The 19,709-nt window shown below is 45.4% G+C and overlaps 1 protein-coding gene and 1 long non-coding RNA gene across 2 annotated transcripts in view; one reads left to right on the forward strand and one right to left on the reverse strand.

The window, feature by feature from the left end:
• LOC110312338 (myosin regulatory light chain RLC-A) overlaps window positions 1-2,146 on the reverse strand; it is an 8,521-nt gene extending 6,375 nt beyond the window's left edge. The window contains exon 1 of the mRNA XM_029471271.1: window positions 1,712-2,146. The gene's annotated coding sequence lies outside the window, so the exon portion shown is untranslated. The remainder of the gene's footprint in view (window positions 1-1,711) is intronic.
• An 888-nt stretch (window positions 2,147-3,034) lies between these two features.
• LOC110312408 lies at window positions 3,035-18,636 on the forward strand. Its single transcript, XR_002380053.2, has 3 exons — window positions 3,035-3,213; window positions 3,522-3,678; window positions 18,484-18,636. It is a non-coding gene; the product is annotated as an uncharacterized LOC110312408 (long non-coding RNA).
• Window positions 18,637-19,709: the final 1,073 nt, after the last annotated feature.

Genomic DNA, 19,709 nt, shown 5'->3' on the forward strand with positions numbered 1-19,709 from the left:
AGGCCAGCCTGGTCTACAGAGTGAGTTCCAGGACAGCCAGGGCTATACAGAGAAACCCTGTCCCGAAAAACCAAAAAAAAACAAAAACAAAACAAAACAAAAAAAAAACCAAGACAGTGCATGGTGTATGGTGTGGGTTATTTGCTTTGCAGTTCTGCCTCATGTATGCCAGGTAAGCGCTCTGCCACTGAGCTGCAACCTGGCCCAAGAATAAGTGACAGCCTCATGCTTAAGGAAGACATCAGACTGTGAAACAGCTGTGGAGAGGCTTTCTCCACATGCCAAGGGCAACCAGATTTTACAGAATCTTTACAAATGTAGACTTTATAGAAACTTTGGTACTTAAGTTTTGAAAAAGCTAAAGCTGGTGTGATGGCTGGTAACTGGATTTATAATCCTAACCCTGGAAGTAGGAAGACCATCTTAAGTTCCAGGCCAGCATGGGCTAAAAGGAGACCCTACCCAAACTAACAAACAAATCAATAACAACAACAAAAGAGCAGCCTATGAAACTTCTTAAGTAGGACTAAGCCATACAAAGATATACATGAGATTGCCTAAATTAAATAGTAGAATCTCACGTGCCTAAACTTTTAATAGATGTAAAAGATAGAAATTCTTAACAGAACATCTAAGCTAAGCATACTTAGTTAATACCTTTTAATAAAAAAGCTCTCTTAAAACTAGTAAATATATCCTTCCAAATACTCCCATTTCAAAACCTCAGGTATTTGGCCTGCTTCGAAATCCAGATCAAATCTCTTATTATTTAATCAGTGCGTTTCTTACAAGATGAGATGTGGGGGAGGGGGATAGACTCAGTTTTTAAAAGTTGGTATTTCAGTTTCAAGGAAAACCAAATCTTTGTTTCTTAGGCACACTTCCGGTTGACAGTCAGCTTGGATCTTCCCACAGCCACACCCAAAAGTTTTGAGCACCTTTTAAAAGTCATTAGTCGCCATGATCGACTTGTCATCTACACCTCACTTTTGAAGACAAAATACCTTTCTAATTAATCCTCATCAAAGGCCATCCAGAAAAAATGAAAATATCAGCAATTTTAGTGAAGATTCGCTTTCGTCACCTTTTGATACAACGTCTGCACTTCTTAAAAGATCTCTAAAGATCTGTAATATATTTTATACGCCTACTGAAAGACTCTTAATAACACTCCTCTGTAGAGTCGACTTAGCCCCCTCGACAGGCAAAAGAAACTCCAAATCTCCTCTCTGTTCAAATACCGCTTTAAAAAGTTCTACTTAGAGGGGCACACACTAGAGTTGTAAATCTGAACAGGGTCTTGCTACTACACATAGCCGCGCAGCTGCGACGACAGTTGCCGAGGGTGGCGGTGCTATCTTACGGTTTTATCCGCACACTCCTTCGATCCGGGCAAGTTTACGTTAGCAACTCCACAGAGCTCCCGAGTCAGCTCTCTGGGGCTCTCTGGTTTCGCGGGGAGGGAGGCAAGGATCCAAGGCGCGCGGCGCCGGCGAGCTAAGCAACATTTCCCAAGTTCCAAGTGTGGGAAGCAGAGCGGGGTCTGCGCCCCGGTCGCCCCCGGTTCTCCCCCGGCTCCCGCAGGCACACCTGCCCAGGTACGCTCCCCGAGCCGCGGCTCCCGCCGGTCCCCGCCGCCCCGCGGGGACACCTTCCCCGGCCGGGCCGGACCGAGCCGCTCCGGCCCCGCGCCGCGGCCAGCACCACTCACCCTGCTCAGCCGCGAGAACCTAAAGTGAGCGTCTCCGCGAAGCTCCGCCGCCGCCGCCGCCCTCCCAGACTTTCTAACTTTCCAGCCCCCGGAGTACGGCCACTTCCGGCCTCCGCTCGCGAACCGGAAGGAAGCCTGGCGGCCATGCTCCTCCGCCTCGGTGCGCCAGCCCGGACGGGAGGGGGCGCCTCGGGGAAGGTGACAGAGCAGATGGCAGGCGTGGGGCGCCGACGGGGAGTCCGGGACGCGGAGTAGAGCTTAAAGAATCCTGTGGCGGGTCTCTCGGTCTAATCACCGGCTCTTCCTCTTTCTCCCGTCTCTTTTTGAATTGTGATTCTGCGCCCTCCCCCCTGTCAGCAGATGGTTGCGCCTGGCCCGGAGCTCTCCCACCGCCCGCATTCCAGAGCGCGGCGAGAGGCGGGGACCCCCGTCTAAGTCCTTTTAGGGCAATTGAGGAGCCGGGCCGCGGACGTCACGTGACTGGCCTTGGCCCCGCCCCCAGAGCCCGGGGCCTCCCCTCGCCCCGCATCTGGAGCGCGCCTGCGCAGGAAGCTAGGATGACTCACCGTCTAGGTCAGCGCCTCTGGGTCTAGGCAGCGACTTGAAAAGTATGAAATCTTTTTTTATGGAGTTCCTCACGCTTCCCACGCGGGAGGAAACACTGAAGTTTCAGCGCCACCGCCGCGCTGTCTCTTTGGTCTACTTAAGAGTTCATGAATTCAATATCGATTGCCCTCTTCCCAAACGTTCTCTGGAACTTTCTACAAGAGTCCCCTTTTACCCTGATGGTGACTCCTGCTTGCTCCACCTATGTCGCTCGAGGGTGAATGATGTAATTGGAGTAAAGTGCTGGACCAGTTTACCCGCTGGGTCTCCTTGCGTGGAGCAGCTGCTAACAATAGTTCTTATTTAAAGGAAGAGAGATTACTACGAGCCTGGAGAGGTATCCCCAAGACTGGATGTTTTCTTCAAGAAACATTCCTCCCATTAATCAGTGATATGGTTTGAAGTTAACTCAAAAGCAGAGCCGCTGAGGGGGAAAATGTCCTAATCCTACAGATGTCAGAAACAAAATTTTTCTCCCTTTGATACTTGTAAAAATACAAATAACTGGGTACTTCATCTCCAGCTCCCTACACCAAGGTCTTTAAGAGTGGGTTCTTCATCTTCAGGGACTTTAAGGGGTCCAACATGACTTTTAAGGAAGACTGGGGACACATCTGGTGGCTGGCTATGACAGTACAAACTCAGAGGTCTGAGCAGTCAGAGACCATAGATTCTGAGGCAGTGCAGCAATGCCCTAACACCTCCACGAGGAGGTAGCCTGTCACCCTGGAGAGCTTAGGTCTTCCTCAGCTCCCTGCCCAGGAGAACACCAAAACCCCTTTCCAGAATGAGGACATGGCATTATCCGTCCCACCTCAGTTGGAAAACGGCACCTTGTTGCTTCTCTAGGAGCTGCCTGATATGTCCTTGCCAAATGAACCAATAGGTTTAGACTGGTAAGTGCTGTGGCGGTGGTGGTGGTGGGGCTCTGGCTTGCCCGGTTTAAAATGAACAGTTGCTACCTCGGGACTGGGTTGTGGGATGGAAGAGAAAGGGCGGAGATCTACAGGAAACAAATATGAATAGGTTACAGAAGAGCAAATAAACTTACCTGGGGACTAGTGGAAGATGTCCCAGAGGGCAATTGGGCCGATTCTAGGAGTTAATAGAGGAAAGAGAGAGAAATGTGTCAGGTCCTCTGGAGGGGCAAAGAACCCAGCTCATATGAAATTGGTTTCTGTTCACCCTGTATTCATTCCCATAGATAACCATGGATATATCAAATCAAGGTGGAAAAAGAACTCTGCATAGTCTAATGTCTGATATGAAATTCTAATGATTACACCCACTTCTGAAGGCCTCTGACACTGGCGGCGTACCTGTTCTTTTGTAACCTAACGGAACTCTTCATGAAACAGCAGGTGAGTCCTTTTTATTCCAAGTTTGACAGTTTGGGTTCTGCACCCCATCTTTCCTTTAGCAAGCTGTGTAACTCGGAGAGCAAGTCCCTGGGTTGGCCTGAGGCCTAATTTTCTGATATCCCTCCAGGCCACCTTACAAGGCTTTCTGGTGAAATGAGATCATTTACAATTTCAGTTATTTCTTTTGTGTCTATGGATATTCAACTGCATGTACATCTACACACCAGAAGAGGGCATCAGATCCCATATATGTGGGTGCTGGGAATTGAAGCCAAAACCTCTGAAAGAACAGCCAGTACTCTTAACTGCTAAGCTACCTCTCCAGCTCCTCGCTTACTGTGGTGGTTTGAATGTGCTTGGCACAGGGAGGGAGTGGCACTATTAGCAGGTAAGACCTAGTTGGAGTAGGTGTGGCCTTGTTGGAGGAAGTTTATCACTGTTGGGGTAGGCTTTGAGTCGCCTATGCTCAGGCTCCACCTAATGTGGAAAGGCAGTCTCCTCTAGCTACCTGCAGAGGACAGTCTCTCCTGGATGCCTTCAGATCCAGGCTCTTGGCTCCTTCAGCACAGTGTCTGCCGGGATGCTGCCATGACGATAAGGGACTGAACCTCTGAAACTGTAAGCCAGCCCAATTAAATGTTGTCCTTGGTCATGGTGTCTCTTCACAATAAATCCCAAACTAAGACACTTATAACTTTAAAAGAAGATTTCTCGGAGCTGGTGAGATGGCTCAGCGGGTAAGAGCACTGACTGCTCTTCCAATGGTACTGAGTTCAAATCCCAGCAAACACATGGTGCAACCACCCATAATGAGATCTGATATCCTCTTTTGGTGTATCTGAAGACAGCTACAGTGTACTTATTTATAATAATATTTAAATCTTTGGGCCAGAGCGAGCAGGAACTGAGCAAGAGGGGTTGACAAGAGCAGGCAGAGGTCCTAAATTCAATTCCCAACAGCCAGATGAAGGCTCACAACTCTCTGTACAGCTACAGTGTGTACTCATATGCATAAAATAAATAAATAAATCTTTTAAAAAAATGATTTTTCAAGAGTGGCTTTTAAACGCTATCTATGGGCTTGTGTGTGTATGTGGTGGGTGGTATGGTATACATGGTATCTGTAACTCATTGTGCAGGTGCACACACTGTGCATTAGCATGCAAATGGAGCAAGATGTCTGATGTCTTCCTCTACCACTCTGTCTCTTCCTGAATCAGAAGCTCCCTGTTTGTACTAGGCAGGCTGGCCAGCAGGCCTGGAGAGTCCTCCCACCCCCGCCCACCACCCCTGCTCCCCTGCCCGCGTCTTCCCATCACTGTTGCAGTTATAGGCACGTCAGCCATTTCCCCAACTTCTAATGGCTTTCAGAGTTTTAGCTGAAACTTATAGTAGGAAATTTATATAAGGGCTGGCAAGATGGCTCAGCCTGCCACCAGATCTAGTGACCCAAGTTAAATTCCTGGGACCCACATGGCAAAAGGAGAGAACTAACTTCTACAAGCTGTCCTTTGGCACAGCCATGTAGGAAAGGCTGTGGCAGAACAATGAGTTATCTGGAGGTGGTCCATCATTTTGCATGACTGTTTTGGGTGCACTCTGGAGAGGCATGGACTCAGAGACTTCATCCCAGGATGGCTTCTTGCTGCTGATGTGCCTTTCCTGCCACTATTACATAGCCTAGTGATTCCTGGGCATCAGCCCACCCTACTGGACAAATTTCCTGAAGATCAATATGAAGATGTACTTTCATGTAATAATGCTGTTTAGACCAATTTCATAATTCCTGATAATGATTTTCTAGAACTCCTGAACTGATTCAAGTATCTTTTTTTTTTTAATTTTTTTTTCTTTAAGATTTATTTATTTATTATATGTAAGTACACTGTAGCTGTCTTCAGACATTCCAGAAGAGGGCGCCAGATCTCGTTGCTGATGGTTGTGAGCCACCATGTGGTTGCTGGGATTTGAACTCTGGACCTTTGGAAGAGCAGTCGGGTGCTCTTACCCACTGAGCCATCTCACCAGCCCCCTGATTCAAGTATCTTTAAGCCCCGAGTAGAATAAAAATCTACAAATAGAGTTCGGTGTCACAAGCATGAAAATTGCACTAGGAAGAAAAAGAGGCTTGGGGCATATTTGAGATCAAGGGAAAGCAGTCATTCTAGGTCAGGCCCAAGGATGAAGCCACAGGTGTGCACTATGATAAAGCAAGGCTATGGGAAACTGTGGCTTTGAACTTATAATGAGTTTATAGAATAAACACTACTTTGAACTTACTATCAACATCTTTCTGTAACTCCCTTTTGTTACAAAAAGGTTTTATCTTTGAGATAATTTTATAAAGAATTTTTGTCTAAGAAGCTATAAAAGGGCTGAGAGAAAAGCAAAGTGTGGCTGTTGGGGCTCTCTGCTCCATCCACCAAATGTGTATATATGTCTCTCTGTATGTATGTATGTATGTACAATATGTCTCTGTGTATATATGTTTGTCTATTTAAATGCATCTGCATATATACATATATAGGCATATGAGTATGTATATAAGTGTGCACATGCACATATGAAATGAATGGAACTGGTGGTTTGGGCCTGGCCAAGTGTGTGTGTGTGTGTGTGTGTGTGTATACACATGCACATGACTTTTTCTCTATCCTTTTCTTTCTCCCTGTCTCATGAATAGTTAATGAGCTCCAAGCCTCTCCAAGCTAGCAAGTGGCTCTTGAGTTAAAGGGCCCAAGTAATTTTCTTTCCTACTCCCCCCCACTGCTTTCAGCAGGAGTCATTTGCCAGAAGTCATCAGCTTTTGGCGTCAGAATAGCAAGGGAGAGGTAATTGTCAGAAGTCACCATCTTCTGGGCCATCTCGTGTTCCACCTCGGTAGCTGAAAGTCAAGGCTGGACCCTGACTGTCCACTGACACACACCCACAAAAATGAAGCCGTAACAATTACAATAAAAAGATGGGCATCCCTAAACAATACGTGTCTGTGATGCTTAGCAAGTTTTCCTTTTCTATTTAAAATCTCTATTCATTCACAGGCCAGGCAGCTCAAATAACGAGAATTTGTTTTCCACTCTGTGGAGGCTGAAAAGTCCAATGTGAAGGATCTGGTTGGTTCACTTCTTGCTAAAACCATCTTTACGGTCACAGACAGCCACCTCCTTGCCCTGTCCTACATGGCAGAGAGTGCTTTCCTTTCTTCCTGTGCGTCCTAGCTGATGAGTGCCTTACCCTATGGTCTGTCTAAATTTTTTTTATCTCCTAAGGACCTCTCTCCAAATCACATCCAAGTCCCACTAAAACGTAAGTTCATATTCCGCCAGTGCTGGGGTTCTCAGGAGCCAGGGAGGAAGGCGTGCAGACTTTGCTGGGGTTCTCAGGAGCCAGGGAGGAAGGCGTGCAGACTTTGCCTCTGAGGAAACATTTGTCAGGAGACATCCTGCGTCTTCATAACCAGAGGGCTGCTTCTAGCCACTAGAGAGAAGTTAGAGATGCTGCCTGAAGGGCTGAGGTGGAGAAACCACAATAACCACTGATTTGGGGGCTCAGTATTAAGTGATGGTTTGGGGGTACTATGAGTACCAAGTGACAGGACAGTTGTTTTCTGAGGTCAGGTCTAAAGAGAGAAAAGGAGCTAAAGTTACCATGTGCCCAGCACGTGCCAGGTATTTGTGTAACATTTAATTCTCACCACAGCCCTGTGGGGCCTGAAGACACTATTATTTGCTTTTCTTACACAAGCTGAGATTCAAGATACTTCAGTTACTTGCACAGGTTCTCTTAATAGTCATATAAAAAGCCAAAAGTGTAAGTTATGTCTTTGATTTTCCAAGGATAGGTGATAAATCCCACCCCTGCTCCTCTAATTATTTATGAATATCAACAAATATCTGGTAATTACTTACTTGGGTGCATATAGCTAGTTAGCACAATTGAGAAACCTATGTATTTTATTTTTTAAAAAAATCTTAAGTGTGTGTTTCTGTGTTTGTGTATGTATGTATGTATTTCTTATGTCTCTCTCTCTCTGTGTGTGTGTGTGTGTGTGTATGACTCTCTCTTTGTGCCTCTCTCTCTCTGTGTATATCTTTCTCTGTGTATGTCTCTGTGAGTGTCTCTGTGTGTGTATGTCTCTCTCTCTCTCTCTGTATGACTGTGTGTGTATGTATGACTCTGTGTATGTCTCTATGTATATGTATGTGTGTATATATGACTCTCTGTGTATGTCTCTCTGTGTATGTGTGTATATGTCTCTATATGTGTATCTGTGTTTGTGTGTGTGTATCTGTCTGTCTGTGTGTGTATGTCTGTGTTTGTGTGTATGTCTGTGTTTGTGTATGTCTGTGTTTGTGTATCTGTGTGTGTGTGTGTGTGTGTGTGTGTGCATGTGTCAAAAGACAAGCTGTGGGAATCAGTTCTCTTCTTTTACCATATGGGTCCCGGGCTGAAGTTTCATCCACCAGGCTTTTACCCCCTTAGCTACCTGACTGGCTTGATTACTTTTGATTTTTGTTGTATATAAGAAACTGTTGAATGGGGCTAGAGAGATGGTTTGGTGGTTAAGAGCATTGACTGCTCTTCCAGAGGTCCTGAGTTCAATTCCCAGCAACCACATGGTGGCTCACAACCATCTGTAATGGGATTTGATGCCCTCTTTTAGTGTGTCTGAAGACAGTTACAGTATACTCATATACATAAAATAAGCAAATAATTCTTTTTTTTTTTTAAAAGAAAGAAACTGTTGAATGTTGAGAAATACGGGCGTCCATTCTTGTTTTTCTTTTGAGATATGGCCTCATGTGGTCCCAGGCTGGATTCAGACTCCATGAACAGCTGTGGATCACCTTGAACCCCTCATCCCCCTGACTTTCCCTCCTGAGGGCTGGGGTTACAGTGTGTGCCATGGAGCTGTTTTTATGCCACTGTGGGAACTGAAATGACTTCATGCATAGCGGGCAAGCACTAATAACTGAGCCACCTCCAGCTCCGTCAGTTTGGTTTTAACAACGTACATTTTAATTCCTTATAGGTGAGGTATGACTCTCTCTCTCTGTATGTGTGTGTGTGTGTGTGTGTGTGTATGATGTAACAATGAGCTTTAATCTATTAGTCCAGGAAGACTGTAGGAGGAGCTCCTGTCTTTTAAGTGGAGAGAATGTTTAACTCAATCTGTCTGATAATTAGACTTGGAGCACCAGAGCTACAAATAGACTACAAAGAGTGTATTAAAAGTGTATAGAAAAAAATCAACATGAATGAAGAATTTCTGGTTTTTAAAATGTAGTCAATATTTTTTCTTAAAATTTTTTTATATTTACTTTATGTGTAAATGTTTTGCTTGCATGTATGTATGGGCCTTCGGAGGTCAGGAGTGTGTTGGATCTGCTGGAACTGGGGTTAGGGATGCCTGGAAGCCATCAGGCAGGTGCTGGGTACTGAACCTAGGTCCTCTACAAGAGTGAGCAACCATTGGTCTTAACTGCTGAGCCTTCTTTCCAGCCCCCAAACTTATTTTTTTTCAATGCAATATTATCATTGTAGTATTATATTTCAATGTAATATTGTCAATGTAATATTATCAACGTAATATTTTAATTCTTTGAAATTTTAATATATTCATACTGTGGGCTTAATTAAAATGCCTTTGAAGTCGAGGAATGATCAACAAGGTGAGAGCGTGGGAAACTGAGGCTGGGGATGTAGCACAGCTGGCAGAGTGCGTGAGAGTGCACAGCCCTGAGTTTGCTCCTCTGCACTCCATCAGCTCAGCGTGGCCATGCAGCCTGTGACTTGAGCAGTTGAGATCAGGTCACCCTTGGAGTCTAGTGCAAGGACTGGAATTCCACGTTATAATCATCTCTTATAAAATGCCTCTTGAAAGACCATGTCTCAGCACAATCTTAAAGCATTATAAATGTACAAAATTCCTCCAAACCAAACGCTACTAAGTTTAAAAGCAGAAAATTAGCCAAAGGATTAAGAAGAAGAAGAAAAAAAGATTTGGAAAAAAATTGAAAAACGTCGAAAATGAGAAAATCACACTATAGGACCCAGATTTGGAAAAAAATTGAAACTGTGAAGGTCAATACCTGTTTTCCTAAGTGTCATAAGTAGTGAAAGACATCTTTTCTAAAGTGAAATTCAGCTGGAAAACAAAATACAGAAACTGATAGCCATGTCTAGTGGTGCAGGCCCAGACAAATGCAGGTCCTGCAGGGCTGCAGAGCAAGGCCAAGAGCAGCCCTGGGAATAACCTAGTGCTCACAATATGTTTGGCAACCAACTGCAGCTTTGTCACTCATAAACATAAGGAATGGAATCCTGTATCTTTGTTGGGGAGAGGATAAAAATTTTAAATGGCTCTAAGGTATTTTTAACACATGATTAACAACACACTAAACTATACAATACAGTGAGATACATTCTGGCATACGCCTATTCTCGTGAAAGCCATCGCCACACCCATGATAGCGAATGGTCACATCACCCCTCAGAGCGTCATGCCCCTTCGCAGAGGATCTTCCCGTTTCTCCGACCTCCCGTTCCCCAAGCCCAGGCAACCACCAGTCCTTTATGTTAGCAGAGTTTACATGAACGTGAGTTTCATGTAATGCATCGAAGTGTTACTGTTAGACAACTTATGGTTCTGCTTTCATAAGAGAGTATAAAAAGGAAAAAATTGAAATGGAGATGCTGTGTGTCTGATAGGACAAATACAAGCATTATAGCAGAACATCAAGTGTTTAATACCCTACTGCATTGATTTTTAATACACTACTGCATTTTCACCCACTCAGTGGCAAGGAACAGACGCACAGTTCAAAGAGTTCAAGAGAAAAGCTTTAGGAACCACACAAACCCAGGAGTTGAGGGTCTGGCCGCTTGCTTTCTGTCTCACGGGCCACATGGTCATTCTCTGATTGCATTGTGCCTGGCTTTGCTCGTCCTCTACCAACTGCTTTCCTCAACCACCCGGAGCTTGTGGCCCCCCAGAACTTCAGTTTGCCATGTGTCTTAGTTAGAGGTTTCCATTGCTGTGAGTAGACACCATGATGAAGGTGACTCTAACAAAGAACAGCATTTAACTGGGGCTGGCATACAGGTTTAGAGGTTCAGTCCATTGTCAAGGTGGGAGCATGGCAGCATCCAGGCAGATGTGAGGCTGGAGGAGCTGAGAGTTCTGCATCTTGATCCAAATACAAACAGAAGACTGGCTTCCACGTGGCTAAGAGGAGGGTCTCAAAGCCCACTCCCACAGTGACACACTTCCTCTCACAAAGCCACACCTTAGCAAGGCCACACCTCCAACAAGGCCACACCTCCTCCAGCAAGGCCACACCTCCTCTAACAAGGCCACACCTCCTAATAGTGAAACTCCCTTGCCAACCATATACAAACCATCACACCATGTTTTCCCTCATTCTAAATATACTCATGTCATCTCCAGGTTTAGCCCTCTTGACTTTTGTTCCTGCTACTAAGTGTTGTAACAATAGTTCCAATTCAGTTTCCAAAGAGACCCATGGAATTTAGCTTCATTTGCCTTTCTGAGCCAGTCCATATTCTGTAGGTCGTTTGCTGGTCAGGATATACATCAGGGACTTTTGGATCTGTAGCCAACCACCATCTGTGATTGGAGAGCAAGAGCCCCAGCAGGAACTGTAAGCTGAGTAGCTATGGTCAGGACAGTGTGTGTGTGTGTGTGTGTGTGTGTGTGTGTGTGTGTATGGAGAGAGAGAGAGCGAGCACAGATACAGAGTGCTGCCATACCTGTCAGAGTGGGCCTTTAGAGCATACTGGAAATAGATTTTTCTTATTTACTAATTTTGTCACTTACAGTAACTTTAGGGAGTTAGAGAAGTAGCCCTGCCTAACCTCTCTGAACTTTATTATTTTTTTTTCATTCATACTTGGGGATAATAATATCTTTCAGAGACTTGGTAAAAATAAAAAGTTAAAACAATATCTGTAAAGAACTGGTATGGTATGTAAAACACTGGTATTGTGGGTGGCCCTGGTGCTGTTTGTATTTTGATGTTAATGTCACTTTCCCAGGAAGGGCTGTCTGGAACCAGGAATGAGTCACATACTCAAGTGACTTCTTGTAAACCTTCCCCTAATAAATAAAGGAACCAATCACTGGGCGAGTAGGCGGGACTTCCTGGTTGGATGGGGAGGAGGCTGGGGAGAGATAAGGGCTTTTAGACAGGGACAGCAAGAGGACAAGATGTAGCTACCAGTGTCTCCTGGTTTAGATGGTGAATCTACCAGGATTCGCCACTGGAGGATTTAGATTTAATGTGGTTTATAAGATTAGGATTCTAGTTGTTGCCCCCAGCAATTGAATTACCATTGATTCTGAACTAAGTTTGTGTAGTGTTCTCCTCACGTGGCAGCTCGACTGATTACAGAAAGAAAGGGTACAGTGGCAAAGGGTGGGTTTGTCAGAAGTGCACCACAAAAGGCATGAGGCTGTCGTGGTAGCCACCTGCCAGTGGGAACTGAGCGAGCTGGGTGGAGAGATTTTGGAGCTGTGAGTCAGAAAGTCTCCACGAGAATGAGAAGAGGACAGCCATTGCCTGCCAGTGCCTGGCCAGCCAGCCCAACGGTGCCTTGCCAGCAATAGCATGGATTCATTTTTTAAAATATTTCCCATAACACACTGGAGTTCTCAATAATGTTGGGTGTTTATAGCAGCTTAAGAGTAATATAAAGCCGGGCAGTGGTGGCTCATGCCTTTAATCCCAGCACTTGGGAGGCAGAGGCAGGTGAATTTCTGAGTTCGAGGCCAGCCTGGTCTATAGAGTGAGTTCCAGGACAGCCAGGGCTATACAGAGAAACTCTGTCTCGAAAAACAAAACAAAACAACAACAACAACAAAATCCCACAAAGAGTGATATAAAAAATATCTACCTATAGATTGATATATCTCATATATATTTTATGTCACAGCTAAAAGGTAGCTTACCCAAGAAGAAAACCAAATAATTAAGTTTAAAAATGTACAGTCTAACAAAGAAACTTATAATGCATTTAAAAATAAATATTTCTTACATCAATTGAAGGTTTTAACAAAATAATCCAAACATTCTAACTTTTCTCTTTTGTTTTTGTTTCTGAGATAGGCTGGTTTTGAACTCATGAGCCTCCTTCTGCCACCACCTGTTACAAACACAAGTCACTACACTGGGAAACATTGTAGTATGAATGGGGTATTGAGGAATAATATAATACATTTGGTTTCTGGCACTATAGATCAACCTGATTTCTTGCAAATGGCAGTCCCATAAATCATACCCTGGAATTCATAGTACCATCTGGAAAAAGACTTCCTAAGCAAATAACTGAAAAGGAACACTTTTTAAAAAAAGATTGATATTTATGTATATGAGTACACACTGTAGCTGTACAGATAGTTGTGAACCTTCATATGGTTGTTGGGAATTGAATTTAGGACCTCTCCTCCCTCCGGCTGGCTGGGTGGTTTGTGAACCACCATGTGGTTGCTGGGATTTGAACTCAGGACCTTTGAAAGCACAGTCAGTCCTCTTACCCACTGAGCCATCTTACCAGCCCCCAAAAGGAACACTTTTATATGTACAGGCATTTATAGTTTTCTTTTTAGTTCAGAGGCCTTTGTGATTTTATAATTAAAAGAGGTGAGTTGATTTTTCCTCTTAAAAAAAAGCTTTTAAAAAAAAAAAGTATCCATGTCTCATGCCAAAGATTCTGAGGTAATTGTTCTAGAACACAGCCTGATCCTGAGCATGCTTTATAGAGCTCCCCAGGTGAGCCCGTCGAGGACCTAGGAAGGAGAGTTCCTCTTGGCCCTCCTTATCCAGGGACCTCTGAAAACACAAGAGCCAGAGAGGCTAAAAGGCCTCTCAGAAGAACACACAAGTTGCCCCCTCTCCCGACAAGTCCTGGAAATCACGTAGACTAGGTCACAAACCCCGGGGGAGTAATGCATACAGTGAGCACAGTGATGTCACCAAATGGGTGACTACAGACAGGCTAGAAAGGAGTGCATGCAGGTCCATGAGAGCCACAGGGACTGGGGTCCATACCTGCTGCTCACACAGAGCAGCAGGTATTCCTTCTGGAGTTGTTGCCTCCTTTTTGGGAGCACAGTCCTTTCTTGCCTCTCTCTGATCTACTTAGAGGCAAGTCTATCTGTTGGAAAGGTGGGGCTCTCAGCATCCAGGACTGATAGATATGTGGTGAACCGGACATGCAGAACAGTTATGAGTCATCAAGAGACTGCCCCCTTACTATCTCTCCTTTCTCACACTTTTTCCTACATTAACCATTCTGTGGTATAGACTCCGCCACTCCGGCTCACCTCTAGAGCTCTTTACCTCCCCCACCCAACATTTCATAGCCATTAAGCACACCACCCCAGCCCTTGGCACCTGCCATTCTGCTTTCTGTCCCCATGAACCTGGTTTTTGTAGACTCAGGGCATGGCGGTATAGCTGGCTGCATCTCCAGCACTAGAGACAAACACAGGGTAGATGGTAGTGAAACCTGTTCCGAGCTCTTGCTTCTCTCTCTCCATCCTGTGCCTGGCTGCCCCATAGTTCTTGTTTTTCCATCTCTTCAGTAATCCCCGCCTCCTTATCAAATGCTCATTATATGTCAAGAGCTGTGCTAGATATGGGAGCTTCTTGTCTTCGGGTAACTCGCAGTACAGGAGACAGGTGTGCTTGTGCTAGGCAAACAAAGGAGTGGCGCATGTGGAGGAACTGAGGCCTTCAAGTCTCCTAGCTTGGGGAATTGCTGTGGTTGGAAGTAAGGAGCCAAACAGAGAAATGGAGAGGGGTGGGGCTGGAGGAGTAAGGGGGTCTGATGGCCAAGATCCCCTAAACTGTGTTAAGGAGGGTAGGACCCAGGAAGGTTCTAAAGGAAGGAAGCTGAGTGAGCTCTGCCCGTGCACATCCTCAGTCCCCAGCTGCATCTCTCATTCTGCCTGGTCATTAGACCGGCTTTGCTGTGGCTCATCACACTGCACAGGCTTTGTGACAGGCTATCTCACTGCTGATGCTTGAGGGCTTCACAGCTCCCAACCACTTTGACGAATTATATCCAACATGTCTGCTGATCTGGAAAATAAATGGATTTTTGTTTACTTAGCTTGTTTGTTCTAGCTCTACTGCCTTTATGTCCAACAAGGATGAAGCCATCATTCTTCTCAAAGTGCAACATTACAAATTTTCTGTTTCTGGGAATTCAAACATCATTTGCTGACACATTAGTTAGCAATAAGGGAGACATTACTGCCCAAACCATTACTGCCCAAGTCAAGCGAAGAGACTGTCTGAATCACAGGAAGCGGGCTCAGGTGGGGAGAAAGAGAAAAGGAAAGTGACCGAGCAGACAGCTGCCTGACCTTAGTGTTTATCGGTAAAGAGGTCAGCATTCACAGAGCCTTTTATTCGCCAGTGGAGGGCAGAAGGGCATGCTGAGAGCAGGGTATGGGTCAAGGTTAAAACAGTCCAGTTACCCTCTTATCATTATAGACACAGTAGGGTATCTTATGCTATAGTAAAGGTAGTTAAGGCTCAGATATAACTTGGGACCTTCTTGTCATTTAAGATGCTGTCCCATTCGTACTTAACTCTGCCCTCCTTCCTGCAGAAGATGTTGTCTAGGAAGAGAGGTGTCAAGACTGGGGTTTGGATCGAGGGTGGTGGCAGAAGCCAAGGGTACCCCTTCACCTCTGCATAAGTACTAGTGCTGCTGGCTACTTCTGCTTGTGCAGAAGTGTTTGATCAGCCTCTGCAGGCCTAACCAACAATCCTAGGCCAGTTACACCTTAGCAGCCAAGGGCTTCTCTCCTCAAGCAAACATGGAGAGTGTGAGAGCTACTCTTGGTCGTCAACTTGATAGGAGTTAGAATCACCATAGAAATATACCTTGGGCGCATCTTTAGGGATGTTTCCAGAAAGGTTTAACTGAACAGGAAAGACTTAACTTGAATTTGGGCAGCACCGTTCTATGGTCTGGGGTCCTAGACTGAGTGAGAAGGAGAGAGCCAGCTGAGTCCCAGCATGCATCTTTCTGCTCCCTGACTGTGAACACAACGCCACCTGTGGCTTCATGATCCTGAAGCCATGCTTTTCCTGCTGACATAAATCACACCCTCGACCTGCAGACCAACCCCTACCTTCCTTCCTGAAGTTGCTTGTTTCAGGGGTTTCGGCACAGCAGTAAGAAACGTAACTAATACAGAGGGTCTGGTAAGGTTAAGGTTCCTGAGATGGAGGGAAAAACTGGAGAGAAGGAAATATAGGCAACAGAAAAGAATAGAAAGAAATGAATATTTAAATGCATGAGTGCAGCATTCCACAGACAACCGAGGCCTCCCTCTGTGAAACTGTTTGAGTTTACTGGTGGCATAGCGCCTACGGTACAGACATGGGAGTCGGCAGGACCTGAGTGGATGTTGGGACCCTGTCTTATCACATATCTGCTAGGGCTGAATCATCACAGGCTTTCTGTTTTCCAGGACCACTGACCCAGAAATCCTTCCCTTCTACCCAGTGTGGAGGGAGGTCGCCTGGGCAACTCGTAGCCTGCAGGGCCTGATGGAACACTGTGTTGGCTTCATTTTGCCAGTGCTCAGATAAATAGCTCTAATTTTAGCTCCAGATCTAGTTCAGAACTGGTTCATTTAATAACTAGGTGAAACTTGGCTCCTCATAAGAATCCTAGGCCCTGTCTTCTCTCCCTCCTGTCTTCCTCATGCCCCCCTCCCCTGTTTGCAAACCACAGCCTTTAGTGGTAACACAAACATATCTGGATTATTTTCAGGGACATTAGAGATTAAAAACATTAATAAAACAACCCCCCCCCAAAAAAACCCAAAACATACCAATGAAGGGGCATTTCAGAGGTGAGTTGTCACTCCAAGCAGTTGCCTTTTTTAGAACAAAGTGTTCCAGATCAGTTTATGAGTGAAGACGAAGCAGAAACACACACACACACACACACACACACACACACACACACAAATCAATCTAGAGACACTAGAGAGCATAGTGGGTTCAGAGCTTTAGAGGTGAATTGGTTCTTGAAGTCATTCAATAAACAGCAAGATTTGACGCCAGATACCTCAGATACCTGAGACCCCACCTCTGAACACACATACACACAGACTCACCACACACACACATATACACACAGACACATCATACATGCACATACACACATGTTCACACAATACATATACACACACGTTCACACACATACACACACTCATTATAGACATACAAATACACACACAAACACTCTCCACACACATATACACATGTTCACACACATATACACACATTCATATACATCATACACACAGACTTACCACGTACACACATTACACACTCACCACACACATACACACGTTCACACACGTACATATACACAGACATATACCTACATTCACACCCACGTACACACACTCATCACATACACAGACATATACACATGTTCACACACATACATATACACACATACACTCATCACATACACACATTCGTCACATATACTACACACACACTCACACACACACAGAGCAACTGTAAGCTAGAGAGGATACAAGCTAGTTAACGTACAAAGTATAGGTAACTCCAGCTGCAGCCTTCAAAAGAACTCATGGAACTATTCAGCTAAGATTTTTCTTATGCTTAAAGAATCTTCATTGGAGAGAGAAGGACATTTCTAACCACAGGGCACATTTCTGTCTACATCACAGTTTCTTCCCTTAGCATAACATTAGATTTCCCTTTAGTTCTGCCTTGTAAAGGTGAGGGGTTCTTTCAGGTTTACTTTTATGAAGCTCTAACCAGGATGCTTATTTCACCTGTTCTGTCACGATGTAACTGTCCCTAGGGACTTCCCATCCTGCTGCGCGGTGCTCGGCGTGCTGGGTACCACTGTGCTGCTGCATTCATTGATGGGCTGTCTAGAAATGCTTCATGAACCAAACCAAGCGGATGCAGATCTTTCTTTCTTCATGTGGTCGATATGTGAGTTTTAGTTGCGAATTAAAGCTGGCAGACTAAGGGAAGGCGTTCATAATTTTAGGTGGAACTTAGTCCTTATTCGTTTTCTTTACTTTTCGTCCCGGAACGATGCTTTCTTCATCCATCACCCCCCATACATAGAGTAACGATGTGATACTAATTACTCTGTGTCCCTCTCTAAAACGAAAGTGAGCAGGCAGAGTTCTAGGGGCTAGATGCAACTTGTACGTTTATCTTGTCTTTTAGTTCATCATTATTTTATACTCAGAAAACACTTACATTTTTCTCATCAGCTTAAAGAGAAAAATGTATATCTACCTTAAAACCAGTCATTCCTTCAAGGAAAGAAACAATCTAGAATTCTCTTTTAGGGTACAGAGGACTGGAATTATAGAATTAAGTATTTTTATAGATAGTGTGATCACAATAATCGGCAGAAAATAAACTTAAGAAAATCTCTTGGAACTATGCAAGGGAAATCTATTAACTAGAATTCTTTTTTTTTTTTAACTTTTTATTAATTCTTTGTGAGTTTCACATCATGCGCCCCAGGCCCACTCATCTCCCCACTCCCTCATGTCTGCCCTTTGTCCTTGCAACCTCCCCCCTAACACACACACACACACCGCCGCCACCGCCACCAAACAACAACAACAACAACCAAACAAAGCATAGAAAACATCTCATGGTGGAAGCTGTAGTGTGTCCCACAGTAAGCCCCTCTGCCTACACATCTTTACTTGCAAATGTTCATTGCAATGAGTCCTTTATCTGATTCCAGATCTCTGGCTTCCAAGACACCATCAATGCTGGACCCTCATCAGGACTCCTCATGGTTACCCTGTTATTGCCCTGTGTCATGGAGATCTGCAGCTTTGGAACAGCGGGACTGGAAGCCCTTTCATGTGTCCCAACTGTTCACAGATGATGGAGATTTGGGGATGGACCAGTTCAGAGCCCTGGATCTGGGCCTGAGTGGTAGCTGAGCTGGTCAGTGCGATGGCTCTCCCTTATCCACACTGTTCCAGCTGGGCCACCCCAATGCCACCATTGGCAGAAGGCAGGGTCAGCCCTCCTGCTCTCATGCCCCTGGGACTGGCTAACCTGCACCCACACCTCCAGAGCCAGCTCCATTGTGATACCCAGTCCTGGTTCAGTGCCCATTACCCCACATGCTGCAGCCTGTGAATGGGAGGGTCAGCTCTCCCACACTCATACCCTGAGGCTGGCTCACCCATACCCCTGCCACCAGGACCAGCTCCACTGTGCTACCTGGGTCAGACACACAGACTGCTCTCCCAAGTGCTGCTGCTGGTGAGAGATGGGGCCAACTCTCCACATCACTGAAACTAGTGAGGGGCAGGGCTAGGATATCCTCGTGGTCCCAGGTCGCTGCCCCAAAAGGGGATATCCCCATGTTCGCTAGAGATAATATGAGTCATAGACTTTGACACCAATGCCCTGCTTCTGCATAGCCATGAACTGAGATGTGGTCCTCAGTGGCAGCTCTGGCTGGGACCTCACCAAGGTCTCAGGGGATGAGGCTAGCCACTCACATGAAGCTACTCCTCCTCAACGACCAGTCTCCAGTCCCATCTCTTCACAATGCCCAAGCTGCTCCATTTCTCTTTCTCTCCCATCTGACCACCACATACTCACACATTGTGGTGGCTCCAACTGCAGGTTGGTCATGCAGCTGGAGGGCCCCTGGGTGGCATCCTCCATCTTGTGCTAACATGGCAGTAAGCAGCGTGTCTCTGGTCTGCCTGCCTGTGCCATGTGCTGGAGGGTGAGTCTATCTGTCTTCTTTCTCCTGCGCTGTGCTGCCTGCATTTGAGTTGACTTGATTTTTATGAGTCCTAGGCATACAACATCTCTGGCCACCAAGCCAGGTATCAAGCTAGAATGAACAAAGGACTGCCATCTGCTCTGGCCCTGACCGAACACCACCACCACCAAGGTGTCTTTTTGTCTATTGCAAGGGGGTCTAAGTAGAATTCTTGAAGC

Source organism: Mus caroli, chromosome 17 (assembly GCF_900094665.2).
Source record: "Mus caroli chromosome 17, CAROLI_EIJ_v1.1, whole genome shotgun sequence".
Lineage (NCBI taxonomy): Eukaryota > Metazoa > Chordata > Mammalia > Rodentia > Muridae > Mus > Mus caroli.